Source organism: Pholcus phalangioides, unplaced genomic scaffold (genome assembly GCF_987345545.1).
Source record: "Pholcus phalangioides strain wild (caught in Gottingen) unplaced genomic scaffold, Ppha-v1.0 ptg000012l_1, whole genome shotgun sequence".
NCBI classification, from domain to species: domain Eukaryota; kingdom Metazoa; phylum Arthropoda; class Arachnida; order Araneae; family Pholcidae; genus Pholcus; species Pholcus phalangioides.
In genome coordinates this window covers 4,923,506-4,939,889 of record NW_028301605.1, presented here as the reverse complement: position 1 = coordinate 4,939,889, position 16,384 = coordinate 4,923,506, and the positions used below count along the sequence as shown (strand labels likewise).

The 16,384-nt window shown below is 41.0% G+C and overlaps 4 non-coding genes across 4 annotated transcripts; all 4 read left to right on the top strand.

The window, feature by feature from the left end:
- The first annotated feature begins 1,376 nt into the window (after window positions 1-1,376).
- Window positions 1,377-1,448, top strand: TRNAI-UAU (transfer RNA isoleucine (anticodon UAU)). The gene has a single exon. It is a non-coding gene; the product is annotated as a tRNA-Ile (tRNA).
- Window positions 1,449-6,699: 5,251 nt separating this feature from the next.
- Window positions 6,700-6,771, top strand: TRNAI-UAU (transfer RNA isoleucine (anticodon UAU)). Its single transcript has one exon. It is a non-coding gene; the product is annotated as a tRNA-Ile (tRNA).
- Window positions 6,772-8,952: 2,181 nt separating this feature from the next.
- On the top strand, window positions 8,953-9,024 carry TRNAI-UAU (transfer RNA isoleucine (anticodon UAU)). The gene has a single exon. It is a non-coding gene; the product is annotated as a tRNA-Ile (tRNA).
- Window positions 9,025-13,870: 4,846 nt separating this feature from the next.
- Window positions 13,871-13,942, top strand: TRNAT-CGU (transfer RNA threonine (anticodon CGU)). Its single transcript has one exon. It is a non-coding gene; the product is annotated as a tRNA-Thr (tRNA).
- The last annotated feature ends 2,442 nt before the right edge of the window (window positions 13,943-16,384 follow it).

The following is a 16,384-nucleotide window of genomic DNA, read 5'->3' as shown; positions in this document are numbered from 1 at the left end:
ACCACGCTCTGCTAAATGAATTATTCATGATGTTTATAAATGGCAAGAAATTTAGGAAATGTTTTTATAAGAAGCCTTTCGAATTCATACTTTCATATTCAAGAAGCGATTTCCGATGATAAATTCATATTATGTCGCGCCTGGCACAGCAGAGTGGCGCAGTGGAAGCGTGCTGTCCCATAACCCACAAGTCCGTGGATCGAAACCACGCTCTGCTAAATAAATTTTTCATCATGTTTATAATAGGCAAGAAATATAGGAAATGTTTTTATAAGAAGCCTTTCGAATTCATACTTTCATATTCAAGAAGCGATCTCCGGTGATAAATTCATATTATGTCGTGCCTGGCACGGCACAGTGGCGCCGTGGAAACGTGATGGGCCCATAACCCAGAGGTCCGTGGATCGAAACCACGCTCTGCTAAATAAATTTTTCATCATGTTTATAATAGGCAAGAAATTTAGGAAATGTTTTTATAAGAAGCCTTTCGAATTCATACTTTCATATTCAAGAAGCGATTTCCGGTGATAAATTCACATTATATCGCGCCTGGCACAGCAGAGTGGCGCAGTGGAAGCGTGATGGGCCCATAACCCAGAGGTCCGGGGATCGAAACCACGCTCTGCTAAATAAATTTTTCATCATGTTTATAATAGGCAAGAAATTTAGGAAATGTTTTTATAAGAAGCCTTTCGAATTCATACTTTCATATTCAAGAAGCGATTTCCGATGATAAATTAATATTATGTCGCGCCTGGCACAGCAGAGTGGCGCAGTGGAAGCGTGCTGGGCCCATAACCCACAGGTCCGTGGGTCGAAACCACGCTCTGCTAAATGAATTATTCATGATGTTTATAAATGGCAAGAAATTTAGGAAATGTTTTTATAAGAAGCCTTTCGAATTCATACTTTTATATTCAAGAAGCGATTTCCGATGATAAATTCATATTATGTCGCGCCTGGCACAGCAGAGTGGCGCAGTGGAAGCGTGTTGGGCCCATAACCCACAAGTCCGTGGATCGAAACCACGCTCTGCTAAATAAATTTTTCATCATGTTTATAATAGGCAAGAAATTTGGAAAATGTTTTTATGAGAAGCCTTTCGAATTCATACTTTCATATTCAAGAAGCGATTTCCGATGATAAACTCATATTATGTCGTACCTGGCACAGCAGAGTGGCGCAGTGGAAGCGTGCTGGGCCCATAACCCAGAGGTCCGTGGATCGAAACCACGCTCTGCTAAATAAATTATTCATGGTGTTTATAATTGGCAAGAAATTTAGGAAATGTTTTTATAAGAAGCCTTTGGAATTCATACTTTCATATTCAAGAAGCGATTTCCGATGATAAATTAATATTATGTAGCGCCTAGCACAGCAGAGTGGCGCAGTGGAAGCGTGCTGGGCCTATAACCCAGAGGTCCGTGGATCGAAACCACGCTCTGCTAAATAAAATTTTCATCATGTTTATAATAGGCAAGAAATTTGGAAAATGTTTCTATGAGAAGCCTTTCGAATTCATACTTTCATATTCAAGAAGCGATTTCCGATGATAAATTCATATTATGTCGTACCTGGCACAGCAGAGTGGCGCAGTGGAAGCGTGCTGTCCCATAACCCAGAGGTCCGGGGATCGAAACCACGCTCTGCTAAATAAATTATTCATGATGTTTATAATTGGCAAGAAATTTAGGAAACGTTTTTATAAGAAGCCTTTCGAATTCATAATTGCATATTCAAGAAGCGATCTCCGGTGATAAATTCATATTATGTCGTGCCTGGCACGGCACAGTGGCGCCGTGGAAGCGTGATGAGCCCATAACCCAGAGGTCCGTGGATCGAAACCACGCTCTGCTAAATAAATTTTTCATCATGTTTATAATAGGCAAGAAATTTAGGAAATGTTTTTATAAGAAGCCTTTCGAATTCTTACTTTCATATTCAAGAAGCGATTTCCGGTGATAAATTCACATTATATCGCGCCTGGCACAGCAGAGTGGCGCAGTGGAAGCGTGATGGGCCCATAACCCAGAGGTCCGGGGATCGAAACCACGCTCTGCTAAATAAATTTTTCATCATGTTTATAATAGGCAAGAAATTTAGGAAATGTTTTTATAAGAAGCCTTTCGAATTCATACTTTCATATTCAAGAAGCGATTTCCGATGATAAATTAATATTATGTCGCGCCTGGCACAGCAGAGTGGCGCAGTGGAAGCGTGCTGGGCCCATAACCCACAGGTCCGTGGGTCGAAACCACGCTCTGCTAAATGAATTATTCATGATGTTTATAAATGGCAAGAAATTTAGGAAATGTTTTTATAAGAAGCCTTTCGAATTCATACTTTCATATTCAAGAAGCGATTTCCGATGATAAATTCATATTATGTCGCGCCTGGCACAGCAGAGTGGCGCAGTGGAAGCGTGCTGTCCCATAACCCACAAGTCCGTGGATCGAAACCACGCTCTGCTAAATAAATTTTTCATCATGTTTATAATAGGCAAGAAATATAGGAAATGTTTTTATAAGAAGCCTTTCGAATTCATACTTTCATATTCAAGAAGCGATCTCCGGTGATAAATTCATATTATGTCGTGCCTGGCACGGCACAGTGGCGCCGTGGAAACGTGATGGGCCCATAACCCAGAGGTCCGTGGATCGAAACCACGCTCTGCTAAATAAATTTTTCATCATGTTTATAATAGGCAAGAAATTTAGGAAATGTTTTTATAAGAAGCCTTTCGAATTCATACTTTCATATTCAAGAAGCGATTTCCGGTGATAAATTCACATTATATCGCGCCTGGCACAGCAGAGTGGCGCAGTGGAAGCGTGATGGGCCCATAACCCAGAGGTCCGGGGATCGAAACCACGCTCTGCTAAATAAATTTTTCATCATGTTTATAATAGGCAAGAAATTTAGGAAATGTTTTTATAAGAAGCCTTTCGAATTCATACTTTCATATTCAAGAAGCGATTTTCATCGGTAAATTCATATTATGTCGCGCCTGGCTCAGCAGAGTGGCGCAGTGGAACCCTGCTGGGCCCATAACCCAGAGGTCCGTGGATCGAAACCGCGCTCTGTTAAATAAATTTTTCATCATGTTTATAATAGGCAAGAGATTTAGGGAATGTTTTTATAAGAAGCCTTTCGAATTCGTACTTTCATATTCAAGAAGCGATTTCCATTGGTAAAGTCATATTATGTCGTGCCTGGCACGGCACAGTGGCGCCGTGGAAGCGTGATGGGCCCATAACCCAGAGGTCCGTGGATCGAAACCACGCTCTGCTAAATAAATTTTTCATCATGTTTATAATAGGCAAGAAATTTAGGAAATGTTTTTATAAGAAGCCTTTCGAATTCATACTTTCATATTCAAGAAGCGATTTCCGATGATAAATTAATATTATGTCGCGCCTGGCACAGCAGAGTGGCGCAGTGGAAGCGTGCTGGGCCCATAACCCACAGGTCCGTGGGTCGAAACCACGCTCTGCTAAATGAATTATTCATGATGTTTATAAATGGCAAGAAATTTAGGAAATGTTTTTATAAGAAGCCTTTCCAATTCATACTTTCATATTCAAGAAGCGATTTCCGATGATAAATTCATATTACGTCGCGCCTGGCACAGCAGTGTGGCGCAGTGGAAGCGTGCTGAGCCCATAACCCAGAGGTCCGCAGATCGAAAACAGGATCTGCTAAATAAAGATTTCATCATGTTTATAATAGGCAAGAAATTGAGAAAATGTTTTTATAAGAAGCCTTTCGAATTCATACTTTCATATTCAAGAAGCGATTTTCATCGGTAAATTCATATTATGTCGCGCCTGGCTCAGCAGAGTGGCGCAGTGGAACCCTGCTGGGCCCATAACCCAGAGGTCCGTGGATCGAAACCGCGCTCTGTTAAATAAATTTTTCATCATGTTTATAATAGGCAAGAGATTTAGGGAATGTTTTTATAAGAAGCCTTTCGAATTCGTACTTTCATATTCAAGAAGCGATTTCCATTGGTAAAGTCATATTATGTCGCGCTTGGCTCAGCAGAGTGGCGCAGTGGAACCCTGCTGGGCCCATAACCCAGAGGTCCGGTGATTGAAACCACGCTCTGCTAAATGAATTATTCATGATGTTTATAAGAGGCAAGAAATTTAGGAAATGTTTTTATAAGAAGCCTTTCGAATTCATACTTTCATATTCAAGAAGCGATTTCCGGTGATAAATTCATATTATGTCGCGCCTGGCACAGCAGAGTGGCGCAGTGGAAGCGTGCTGGGCCCATAACCCACAGGTCCGTGGATCAAAACCACGCTCTGCTAAATAAATTTTCATCATGTTTATAATAGGCAAGAAATTTAGGAAATGTTTTTATAAGAAGCCTTTCGAATTCATACTTCATATTCAAGAAGCGATTTCCGATGATAAATTCATATTATGTCGCGCCTGGCTCAGCAGAGTGGCGCAGTGGAACCCTGCTGGGCCCATAACCCAGAGGTCCGGGGATCGAAACCACACCCTGCTAAATAATTTTTTCATCATGTTTATAATAGGCAAGAAATTTGGAAAATGTTTTTATGAGAAGCCTTTCGAATTCATACTTTCATATTCAAGAAGCGATTTCCGGTGATAAATTCACATTATATCGCGCCTGGCACAGCAGAGTGGCGCAGTGGAAGCGTGATGGGCCCATAACCCAGAGGTCCGGGGATCGAAACCACGCTCTGCTAAATAAATTTTTCATCATGTTTATAATAGGCAAGAAATTTAGGAAATGTTTTTATAAGAAGCCTTTCGAATTCATACTTTCATATTCAAGAAGCGATTTTCATCGGTAAATTCATATTATGTCGCGCCTGGCTCAGCAGAGTGGCGCAGTGGAACCCTGCTGGGCCCATAACCCAGAGGTCCGTGGATCGAAACCGCGCTCTGTTAAATAAATTTTTCATCATGTTTATAATAGGCAAGAGATTTAGGGAATGTTTTTATAAGAAGCCTTTCGAATTCGTACTTTCATATTCAAGAAGCGATTTCCATTGGTAAAGTCATATTATGTCGTGCCTGGCACGGCACAGTGGCGCCGTGGAAGCGTGATGGGCCCATAACCCAGAGGTCCGTGGATCGAAACCACGCTCTGCTAAATAAATTTTTCATCATGTTTATAATAGGCAAGAAATTTAGGAAATGTTTTTATAAGAAGCCTTTCGAATTCATACTTTCATATTCAAGAAGCGATTTCCGATGATAAATTAATATTATGTCGCGCCTGGCACAGCAGAGTGGCGCAGTGGAAGCGTGCTGGGCCCATAACCCACAGGTCCGTGGGTCGAAACCACGCTCTGCTAAATGAATTATTCATGATGTTTATAAATGGCAAGAAATTTAGGAAATGTTTTTATAAGAAGCCTTTCCAATTCATACTTTCATATTCAAGAAGCGATTTCCGATGATAAATTCATATTACGTCGCGCCTGGCACAGCAGTGTGGCGCAGTGGAAGCGTGCTGAGCCCATAACCCAGAGGTCCGCAGATCGAAAACAGGATCTGCTAAATAAAGATTTCATCATGTTTATAATAGGCAAGAAATTGAGAAAATGTTTTTATAAGAAGCCTTTCGAATTCATACTTTCATATTCAAGAAGCGATTTTCATCGGTAAATTCATATTATGTCGCGCCTGGCTCAGCAGAGTGGCGCAGTGGAACCCTGCTGGGCCCATAACCCAGAGGTCCGTGGATCGAAACCGCGCTCTGTTAAATAAATTTTTCATCATGTTTATAATAGGCAAGAGATTTAGGGAATGTTTTTATAAGAAGCCTTTCGAATTCGTACTTTCATATTCAAGAAGCGATTTCCATTGGTAAAGTCATATTATGTCGCGCTTGGCTCAGCAGAGTGGCGCAGTGGAACCCTGCTGGGCCCATAACCCAGAGGTCCGGTGATTGAAACCACGCTCTGCTAAATAAATTATTCATCATGTTTATAAGAGGCAAGAAATTTAGGAAATGTTTTTATAAGAAGCCTTTCGAATTCATACTTTCATATTCAAGAAGCGATTTCCGGTGATAAATTCATATTATGTCGCGCCTGGCACAGCAGAGTGGCGCAGTGGAAGCGTGCTGGGCCCATAACCCACAGGTCCGTGGATCAAAACCACGCTCTGCTAAATAAATTTTCATCATGTTTATAATAGGCAAGAAATTTAGGAAATGTTTTTATAAGAAGCCTTTCGAATTCATACTTCATATTCAAGAAGCGATTTCCGATGATAAATTCATATTATGTCGCGCCTGGCTCAGCAGAGTGGCGCAGTGGAACCCTGCTGGGCCCATAACCCAGAGGTCCGGGGATCGAAACCACACCCTGCTAAATAATTTTTTCATCATGTTTATAATAGGCAAGAAATTTGGAAAATGTTTTTATGAGAAGCCTTTCGAATTCATACTTTCATATTCAAGAAGCGATTTCCGATGATAAACTCATATTATGTCGTACCTGGCACAGCAGAGTGGCGCAGTGGAAGCGTGCTGGCCCATAACCCAGAGGTCCGTGGATCGAAACCACGCTCTGCTAAATAAATTATTCATGGTGTTTATAATTGGCAAGAAATTTAGGAAATGTTTTTATAAGAAGCCTTTGGAATTCATACTTTCATATTCAAGAAGCGATTTCCGATGATAAATTAATATTATGTAGCGCCTAGCACAGCAGAGTGGCGCAGTGGAAGCGTGCTGGGCCTATAACCCAGAGGTCCGTGGATCGAAACCACGCTCTGCTAAATAAAATTTTCATCATGTTTATAATAGGCAAGAAATTTGGAAAATGTTTCTATGAGAAGCCTTTCGAATTCATACTTTCATATTCAAGAAGCGATTTCCGATGATAAATTCATATTATGTCGTACCTGGCACAGCAGAGTGGCGCAGTGGAAGCGTGCTGTCCCATAACCCAGAGGTCCGGGGATCGAAACCACGCTCTGCTAAATAAATTATTCATGATGTTTATAATTGGCAAGAAATTTAGGAAACGTTTTTATAAGAAGCCTTTCGAATTCATAATTGCATATTCAAGAAGCGATCTCCGGTGATAAATTCATATTATGTCGTGCCTGGCACGGCACAGTGGCGCCGTGGAAGCGTGATGGGCCCATAACCCAGAGGTCCGTGGATCGAAACCACGCTCTGCTAAATAAATTTTTCATCATGTTTATAATAGGCAAGAAATTTAGGAAATGTTTTTATAAGAAGCCTTTCGAATTCTTACTTTCATATTCAAGAAGCGATTTCCGGTGATAAATTCACATTATATCGCGCCTGGCACAGCAGAGTGGCGCAGTGGAAGCGTGATGGGCCCATAACCCAGAGGTCCGGGGATCGAAACCACGCTCTGCTAAATAAATTTTTCATCATGTTTATAATAGGCAAGAAATTTAGGAAATGTTTTTATAAGAAGCCTTTCGAATTCATACTTTCATATTCAAGAAGCGATTTCCGATGATAAATTAATATTATGTCGCGCCTGGCACAGCAGAGTGGCGCAGTGGAAGCGTGCTGGGCCCATAACCCACAGGTCCGTGGGTCGAAACCACGCTCTGCTAAATGAATTATTCATGATGTTTATAAATGGCAAGAAATTTAGGAAATGTTTTTATAAGAAGCCTTTCGAATTCATACTTTCATATTCAAGAAGCGATTTCCGATGATAAATTCATATTATGTCGCGCCTGGCACAGCAGAGTGGCGCAGTGGAAGCGTGCTGTCCCATAACCCACAAGTCCGTGGATCGAAACCACGCTCTGCTAAATAAATTTTTCATCATGTTTATAATAGGCAAGAAATATAGGAAATGTTTTTATAAGAAGCCTTTCGAATTCATACTTTCATATTCAAGAAGCGATCTCCGGTGATAAATTCATATTATGTCGTGCCTGGCACGGCACAGTGGCGCCGTGGAAACGTGATGGGCCCATAACCCAGAGGTCCGTGGATCGAAACCACGCTCTGCTAAATAAATTTTTCATCATGTTTATAATAGGCAAGAAATTTAGGAAATGTTTTTATAAGAAGCCTTTCGAATTCATACTTTCATATTCAAGAAGCGATTTCCGGTGATAAATTCACATTATATCGCGCCTGGCACAGCAGAGTGGCGCAGTGGAAGCGTGATGGGCCCATAACCCAGAGGTCCGGGGATCGAAACCACGCTCTGCTAAATAAATTTTTCATCATGTTTATAATAGGCAAGAAATTTAGGAAATGTTTTTATAAGAAGCCTTTCGAATTCATACTTTCATATTCAAGAAGCGATTTCCGATGATAAATTAATATTATGTCGCGCCTGGCACAGCAGAGTGGCGCAGTGGAAGCGTGCTGGGCCCATAACCCACAGGTCCGTGGGTCGAAACCACGCTCTGCTAAATGAATTATTCATGATGTTTATAAATGGCAAGAAATTTAGGAAATGTTTTTATAAGAAGCCTTTCGAATTCATACTTTTATATTCAAGAAGCGATTTCCGATGATAAATTCATATTATGTCGCGCCTGGCACAGCAGAGTGGCGCAGTGGAAGCGTGTTGGGCCCATAACCCACAAGTCCGTGGATCGAAACCACGCTCTGCTAAATAAATTTTTCATCATGTTTATAATAGGCAAGAAATTTGGAAAATGTTTTTATGAGAAGCCTTTCGAATTCATACTTTCATATTCAAGAAGCGATTTCCGATGATAAACTCATATTATGTCGTACCTGGCACAGCAGAGTGGCGCAGTGGAAGCGTGCTGGGCCCATAACCCAGAGGTCCGTGGATCGAAACCACGCTCTGCTAAATAAATTATTCATGGTGTTTATAATTGGCAAGAAATTTAGGAAATGTTTTTATAAGAAGCCTTTGGAATTCATACTTTCATATTCAAGAAGCGATTTCCGATGATAAATTAATATTATGTATCGCCTAGCACAGCAGAGTGGCGCAGTGGAAGCGTGCTGGGCCTATAACCCAGAGGTCCGTGGATCGAAACCACGCTCTGCTAAATAAAATTTTCATCATGTTTATAATAGGCAAGAAATTTGGAAAATGTTTCTATGAGAAGCCTTTCGAATTCATACTTTCATATTCAAGAAGCGATTTCCGATGATAAATTCATATTATGTCGTACCTGGCACAGCAGAGTGGCGCAGTGGAAGCGTGCTGTCCCATAACCCAGAGGTCCGGGGATCGAAACCACGCTCTGCTAAATAAATTATTCATGATGTTTATAATTGGCAAGAAATTTAGGAAACGTTTTTATAAGAAGCCTTTCGAATTCATAATTGCATATTCAAGAAGCGATCTCCGGTGATAAATTCATATTATGTCGTGCCTGGCACGGCACAGTGGCGCCGTGGAAGCGTGATGAGCCCATAACCCAGAGGTCCGTGGATCGAAACCACGCTCTGCTAAATAAATTTTTCATCATGTTTATAATAGGCAAGAAATTTAGGAAATGTTTTTATAAGAAGCCTTTCGAATTCTTACTTTCATATTCAAGAAGCGATTTCCGGTGATAAATTCACATTATATCGCGCCTGGCACAGCAGAGTGGCGCAGTGGAAGCGTGATGGGCCCATAACCCAGAGGTCCGGGGATCGAAACCACGCTCTGCTAAATAAATTTTTCATCATGTTTATAATAGGCAAGAAATTTAGGAAATGTTTTTATAAGAAGCCTTTCGAATTCATACTTTCATATTCAAGAAGCGATTTCCGATGATAAATTAATATTATGTCGCGCCTGGCACAGCAGAGTGGCGCAGTGGAAGCGTGCTGGGCCCATAACCCACAGGTCCGTGGGTCGAAACCACGCTCTGCTAAATGAATTATTCATGATGTTTATAAATGGCAAGAAATTTAGGAAATGTTTTTATAAGAAGCCTTTCGAATTCATACTTTCATATTCAAGAAGCGATTTCCGATGATAAATTCATATTATGTCGCGCCTGGCACAGCAGAGTGGCGCAGTGGAAGCGTGCTGTCCCATAACCCACAAGTCCGTGGATCGAAACCACGCTCTGCTAAATAAATTTTTCATCATGTTTATAATAGGCAAGAAATATAGGAAATGTTTTTATAAGAAGCCTTTCGAATTCATACTTTCATATTCAAGAAGCGATCTCCGGTGATAAATTCATATTATGTCGTGCCTGGCACGGCACAGTGGCGCCGTGGAAACGTGATGGGCCCATAACCCAGAGGTCCGTGGATCGAAACCACGCTCTGCTAAATAAATTTTTCATCATGTTTATAATAGGCAAGAAATTTAGGAAATGTTTTTATAAGAAGCCTTTCGAATTCATACTTTCATATTCAAGAAGCGATTTCCGGTGATAAATTCACATTATATCGCGCCTGGCACAGCAGAGTGGCGCAGTGGAAGCGTGATGGGCCCATAACCCAGAGGTCCGGGGATCGAAACCACGCTCTGCTAAATAAATTTTTCATCATGTTTATAATAGGCAAGAAATTTAGGAAATGTTTTTATAAGAAGCCTTTCGAATTCATACTTTCATATTCAAGAAGCGATTTCCGATGATAAATTAATATTATGTCGCGCCTGGCACAGCAGAGTGGCGCAGTGGAAGCGTGCTGGGCCCATAACCCACAGGTCCGTGGGTCGAAACCACGCTCTGCTAAATGAATTATTCATGATGTTTATAAATGGCAAGAAATTTAGGAAATGTTTTTATAAGAAGCCTTTCGAATTCATACTTTCATATTCAAGAAGCGATTTCCGATGATAAATTCATATTATGTCGCGCCTGGCACAGCAGAGTGGCGCAGTGGAAGCGTGTTGGGCCCATAACCCACAAGTCCGTGGATCGAAACCACGCTCTGCTAAATAAATTTTTCATCATGTTTATAATAGGCAAGAAATATAGGAAATGTTTTTATAAGAAGCCTTTCGAATTCATACTTTCATATTCAAGAAGCGATTTCCGATGATAAATTCATATTATGTCGCGCCTGGCTCAGCAGAGTGGCGCAGTGGAACCCTGCTGGGCCCATAACCCAGAGGTCCGTGGATCGAAACCACGCTCTGTTAAATAAATTTTTCATCATGTTTATAATAGGCAAGAGATTTAGGGAATGTTTTTATAAGAAGCCTTTCGAATTCATACTTTGATATTCAAGAAGCGATTTCCATTGGTAAAGTCATATTATGTCGCGCCTGGCTCAGCAGAGTGGCGCAGTGGAACCCTGCTGGGCCCATAACCCAGAGGTCCGGTGATTGAAACCACGCTCTGCTAAATAAATTATTCATGATGTTTATAATTGGCAAGAAATTTAGGAAATGTTTTTATAAGAAGCCTTTCGAATTCATACTTTCATATTCAAGAAGCGATTTCCGATGATAAATTAATATTATGTCGCGCCTGGCACAGCAGAGTGGCGCAGTGGAAGCGTGCTGGGCCCATAACCCACAGGTCCGTGGGTCGAAACCACGCTCTGCTAAATGAATTATTCATGATGTTTATAATTGGCAAGAAATTTAGGAAATGTTTTTATAAGAAGCCTTTCGAATTCATACTTTCATATTCAAGAAGCGATTTCCGATGATAAATTCATATTATGTCGCGCCTGGCTCAGCAGAGTGGCGCAGTGGAACCCTGCTGGGCCCATAACCCAGAGGTTCGGGGATTGAAACCACACCCTGCTAAATAAATTTTTCATCATGTTTATAATAGGCAAGAAATTTGGAAAATGTTTTTATGAGAAGCCTTTCGAATTCATACTTTGATATTCAAGAAGCGATTTCCGATGATAAATTAATATTATGTTGTACCTGGCACAGCTGAGTGGCGCTGTGGAAGCGTGATGGGCCCATAACCCAGAGGTCCGTGGATCGAAACCACGCTCTGCTAAATAAATTTTTCATCATGTTTATAATAGGCAAGAAATTTAGGAAATGTTTTTATAAGAAGCCTTTCGAATTCATACTTTCATATTCAAGAAGCGATTTCCGGTGATAAATTCATATTATGTCGTGCAAGGCACAGCAGAGTGGCGCAGTGGAAGCGTGATGGGCCCATAACCCAGAGATCCGGGGATCGAAACCACGCTCTGCTAAATAAATTATTCATGATGTTTACAATTGGCAAGAAATTTAGGAAATGTTTTTATAAGAAGCCTTTCGAATTCATACTTTCATATTCAAGAAGCGATTTCCGATGATAAATTAATATTATGTCGCGCCTGGCACAGCAGAGTGCCGCAGTGGAAGCGTGCTGGGCCCATAACCCACAGGGCCGTGGGTCGAAACCACGCTCTGCTAAATGAATTATTCATGATGTTTATAATTGGCAAGAAATTTAGGCAATGTTTTTATAAGAAGCCTTTCGAATTCATACTTTCATATTCAAGAAGCGATTTCCGATGATAAATTAATATTATGTCGCTCCTGGCACAGTAGAGTGGCGCAGTGGAAGCGTGCTGGGCCCATAACCCAGAGGTCCGTGGATCGAAACCACGCTCTGCTAAATAAAATTTTCATCATGTTTATAATGGGCAAGAAATTTGGAAAATGTTTTTATGAGAAGCCTTTCAAATTCATACTTTCATATTCAAGAAGCGATTTCCGATGATAAATTAATATTATGTCTCGCGCGGCACAGCAGAGTGGCGCAGTGGAAGCGTGCTGGGCCCATAACCCAGAGGTCCGTGGATCGAAACCACGCTCTGTTAAATAAATTTTTCATCATGTTTATAATAGGCAAGAGATTTAGGGAATGTTTTTATAAGAAGCCTTTCGAATTCCTACTTTCATATTCAAGAAGCGATTTCCATTGGTAAAGTCATGTTATGCCGTGGCTGGCACGGCAGAGTGGCGCAGTGGAAGCGTGCTGGGCCCATAACCCAGAGGTCCGTGGATCGAAAACACGCTCTGTTAAATAAATTTTTCATCATGTTTATAACAGGCAAGAAATTTAGGAAATGTTTTTATAAGAAGCCTTTCGAATTCATACTTTCATATTCAAGAAGCGATTTCCGATGATAAATTAATATTATGTCGCGCCTGGCACAGCAGAGTGGCGCAGTGGAAGCGTGCTGGGCCCATAACCCAGAGGTCCGTGGATCGAAACCACGCTCTGCTAAATAAATTTTTCATCATGTTTATAATAGGCAAGAAATTTAGAAAATGTTTTTATAAGAAGCCTTTCGAATTCATACTTTCATATTCAAGAAGCGATTTCCGATGATAAATTAATATCATGTATCGCCTAGCACAGCAGAGTGGCGCAGTGGAAGCGTGCTGGGCCCATAACCCAGAGGTCCGTGGATCGAAACCACGCTCTGCTAAATAAAATTTTCATCATGTTTATAATAGGCAAGAAATTTGGAAAATGTTTTTATGAGAAGCCTTTCAAATTCATACTTTCATATTCAAGAAGCGATTTCCGATGATAAATTAATATTATGTCTCGCGCGGCACAGCAGAGTGGCGCAGTGGAAGCGTGCTGGGCCCATAACCCAGAGGTCCGTGGATCGAAACCACGCTCTGTTAAATAAATTTTTCATCATGTTTATAATAGGCAAGAGATTTAGGGAATGTTTTTATAAGAAGCCTTTCGAATTCATACTTTCATATTCAAGAAGCGATTTCCATTGGTAAAGTCATGTTATGCCGTGGCTGGCACAGCAGAGTGGCGCAGTGGAAGCGTGCTGGGCCCATAACCCAGAGGTCCGTGGATCGAAACCACGCTCTGCTAAATAAAATTTTCATCATGTTTATAATAGGCAAGAAATTTGGAAAATGTTTTTATGAGAAGAATTTCAAATTCATGCTTTCATATTCAAGAAGCGATTTCCGATGATAAATTCATACTATGTCGTACCTGGCACAGCAGAGTGGCGCAGTGGAAGCGTGCTGGGCCCGTAACCCAGAGGTCCATGGATCGAAACCACGCTCTGCTAAATAAATTTTTCATCATGTTTATAATAGGCAAGTAATTTAGGAAATGTTTTTATAAGAAGCCTTTCGAATTCACTCTTTCATATTCAAGAAGCTATTTTCATCGGTAAATTCATATTATTCCGTGTCTGGCACAGCATAGTGGCGCAGTGGAAGCGTGCTGGGCCCGTAACCCAGAGGTCCATGGATCGAAACCACCCTCTGCTAACTAAATTTTTCATCATGTTTATAATAGGCAAGAGATTTAGGAAATGTTTTTATAAGAAGCCTTTCGAATTCCTACTTTCATATTCAAGAAGCGATTTCCATTGGTAAAGTCATATTATGCCGTGGCTCGCACGGCAGAGTGGCGCAGTGGAAGCGTGCTGGGCCCATAACCCAGAGGTCCGTGGATTGAAAACACGCTCTGTTAAATAAATTTTTCATCATGTTTATAACAGGCAAGAGATTTAGGAAATGTTTTTCTAAGAAGCCTTTCGAATTCATACTTTCATATTCAAGAAGCGATTTCCATTGGTAAAGTCATATTATGCCGTGGCTGGCACAGCAGAGTGGCGCAGTGGAAGCGTGCTGGGCCCATAACCCAGAGGTCCGTGGATCGAAACCACGCTCTGCTAAATAAATTTTTCATCATGTTTATAATAGGCAAGAAATTTAGGAAATGTTTTTATAAGAAGCCTTTCGAATTCATACTTTCATATTCAAGAAGCGATTTCCGATGATAAATTAATATCATGTACCGCCTAGCACAGCAGAGTGGCGCAGTGGAAGCGTGCTGGGCCCATAACCCAGAGGTCCGTGGATCGAAACCACGCTTTGCTAAATAAAATTTTCATCATGTTTATAATAGGCAAGAAATTTGGAAAATGTTTTTATGAGAAGCCTTTCAAATTCATGCTTTCATATTCAAGAAGCGATTTCCGATGATAAACTCATATTATGTCGTACCTGGCACAGCAGAGTGGCGCAGTGGAAGCGTGCTGGGCCCATAACCCAGAGGTCCGTGGATCGAAACCACGCTCTGCTAAATAAATTATTCATGATGTTTATAATTGGCAAGAAATTTAGGAAATATTTTTATAAGAAGCCTTTCGAATTCATACTTTCATATTCAAGAAGCGATTTCCGATGATAAATTAATATTATGTCTCGCGCTGCACAGCAGAGTGACGCAGTGGAAGCGTGCTGGGCCCATAACCCAGAGGTCCGTGGATCGAAACCACGCTCTGTTAAATAAATTTTTCATCATGTTTATAATAGGCAAGAGATTTAGGGAATGTTTTTATAAGAAGCCTTTCGAATTCATAATTGCATATTCAAGAAGCGATCTCCGGTGATAAATTCATATTATGTCGTGCCTGGCACGGCACAGTGGCGCCGTGGAAGCGTGATGGGCCCATAACCCAGAGGTCCGTGGATCGAAACCACGCTCTGCTAAATAAATTTTTCATCATGTTTATAATAGGCAAGAAATTTAGGAAATGTTTTTATAAGAAGCCTTTCGAATTCATTCTTTCATATTCAAGAAGCGATTTCCGATGATAAATTAATATTATGTCGCGCCTGGCACAGCAGAGTGGCGCAGTGGAAGCGTGCTGGGCCCATAACCCACAGGTCCGTGGGTCGAAACCACGCTCTGCTAAATGAATTATTCATGATGTTTATAAATGGCAAGAAATTTAGGAAATGTTTTTATAAGAAGCCTTTCGAATTCATACTTTCATATTCAAGAAGCGATTTCCGATGATAAATTCATATTATGTCGCGCCTGGCACAGCAGAGTGGCGCAGTGGAAGCGTGCTGTCCCATAACCCACAAGTCCGTGGATCGAAACCACGCTCTGCTAAATAAATTTTTCATCATGTTTATAATAGGCAAGAAATATAGGAAATGTTTTTATAAGAAGCCTTTCGAATTCATACTTTCATATTCAAGAAGCGATCTCCGGTGATAAATTCATATTATGTCGTGCCTGGCACGGCACAGTGGCGCCGTGGAAACGTGATGGGCCCATAACCCAGAGGTCCGTGGATCGAAACCACGCTCTGCTAAATAAATTTTTCATCATGTTTATAATAGGCAAGAAATTTAGGAAATGTTTTTATAAGAAGCCTTTCGAATTCATACTTTCATATTCAAGAAGCGATTTCCGGTGATAAATTCACATTATATCGCGCCTGGCACAGCAGAGTGGCGCAGTGGAAGCGTGATGGGCCCATAACCCAGAGGTCCGGGGATCGAAACCACGCTCTGCTAAATAAATTTTTCATCATGTTTATAATAGGCAAGAAATTTAGGAAATGTTTTTATAAGAAGCCTTTCGAATTCATACTTTCATATTCAAGAAGCGATTTCCGATGATAAATTAATATTATGTCGCGCCTGGCACAGCAGAGCGGCGCAGTGGAAGCGTGCTGGGCCCATAACCCACAGGTCCGTGGGTC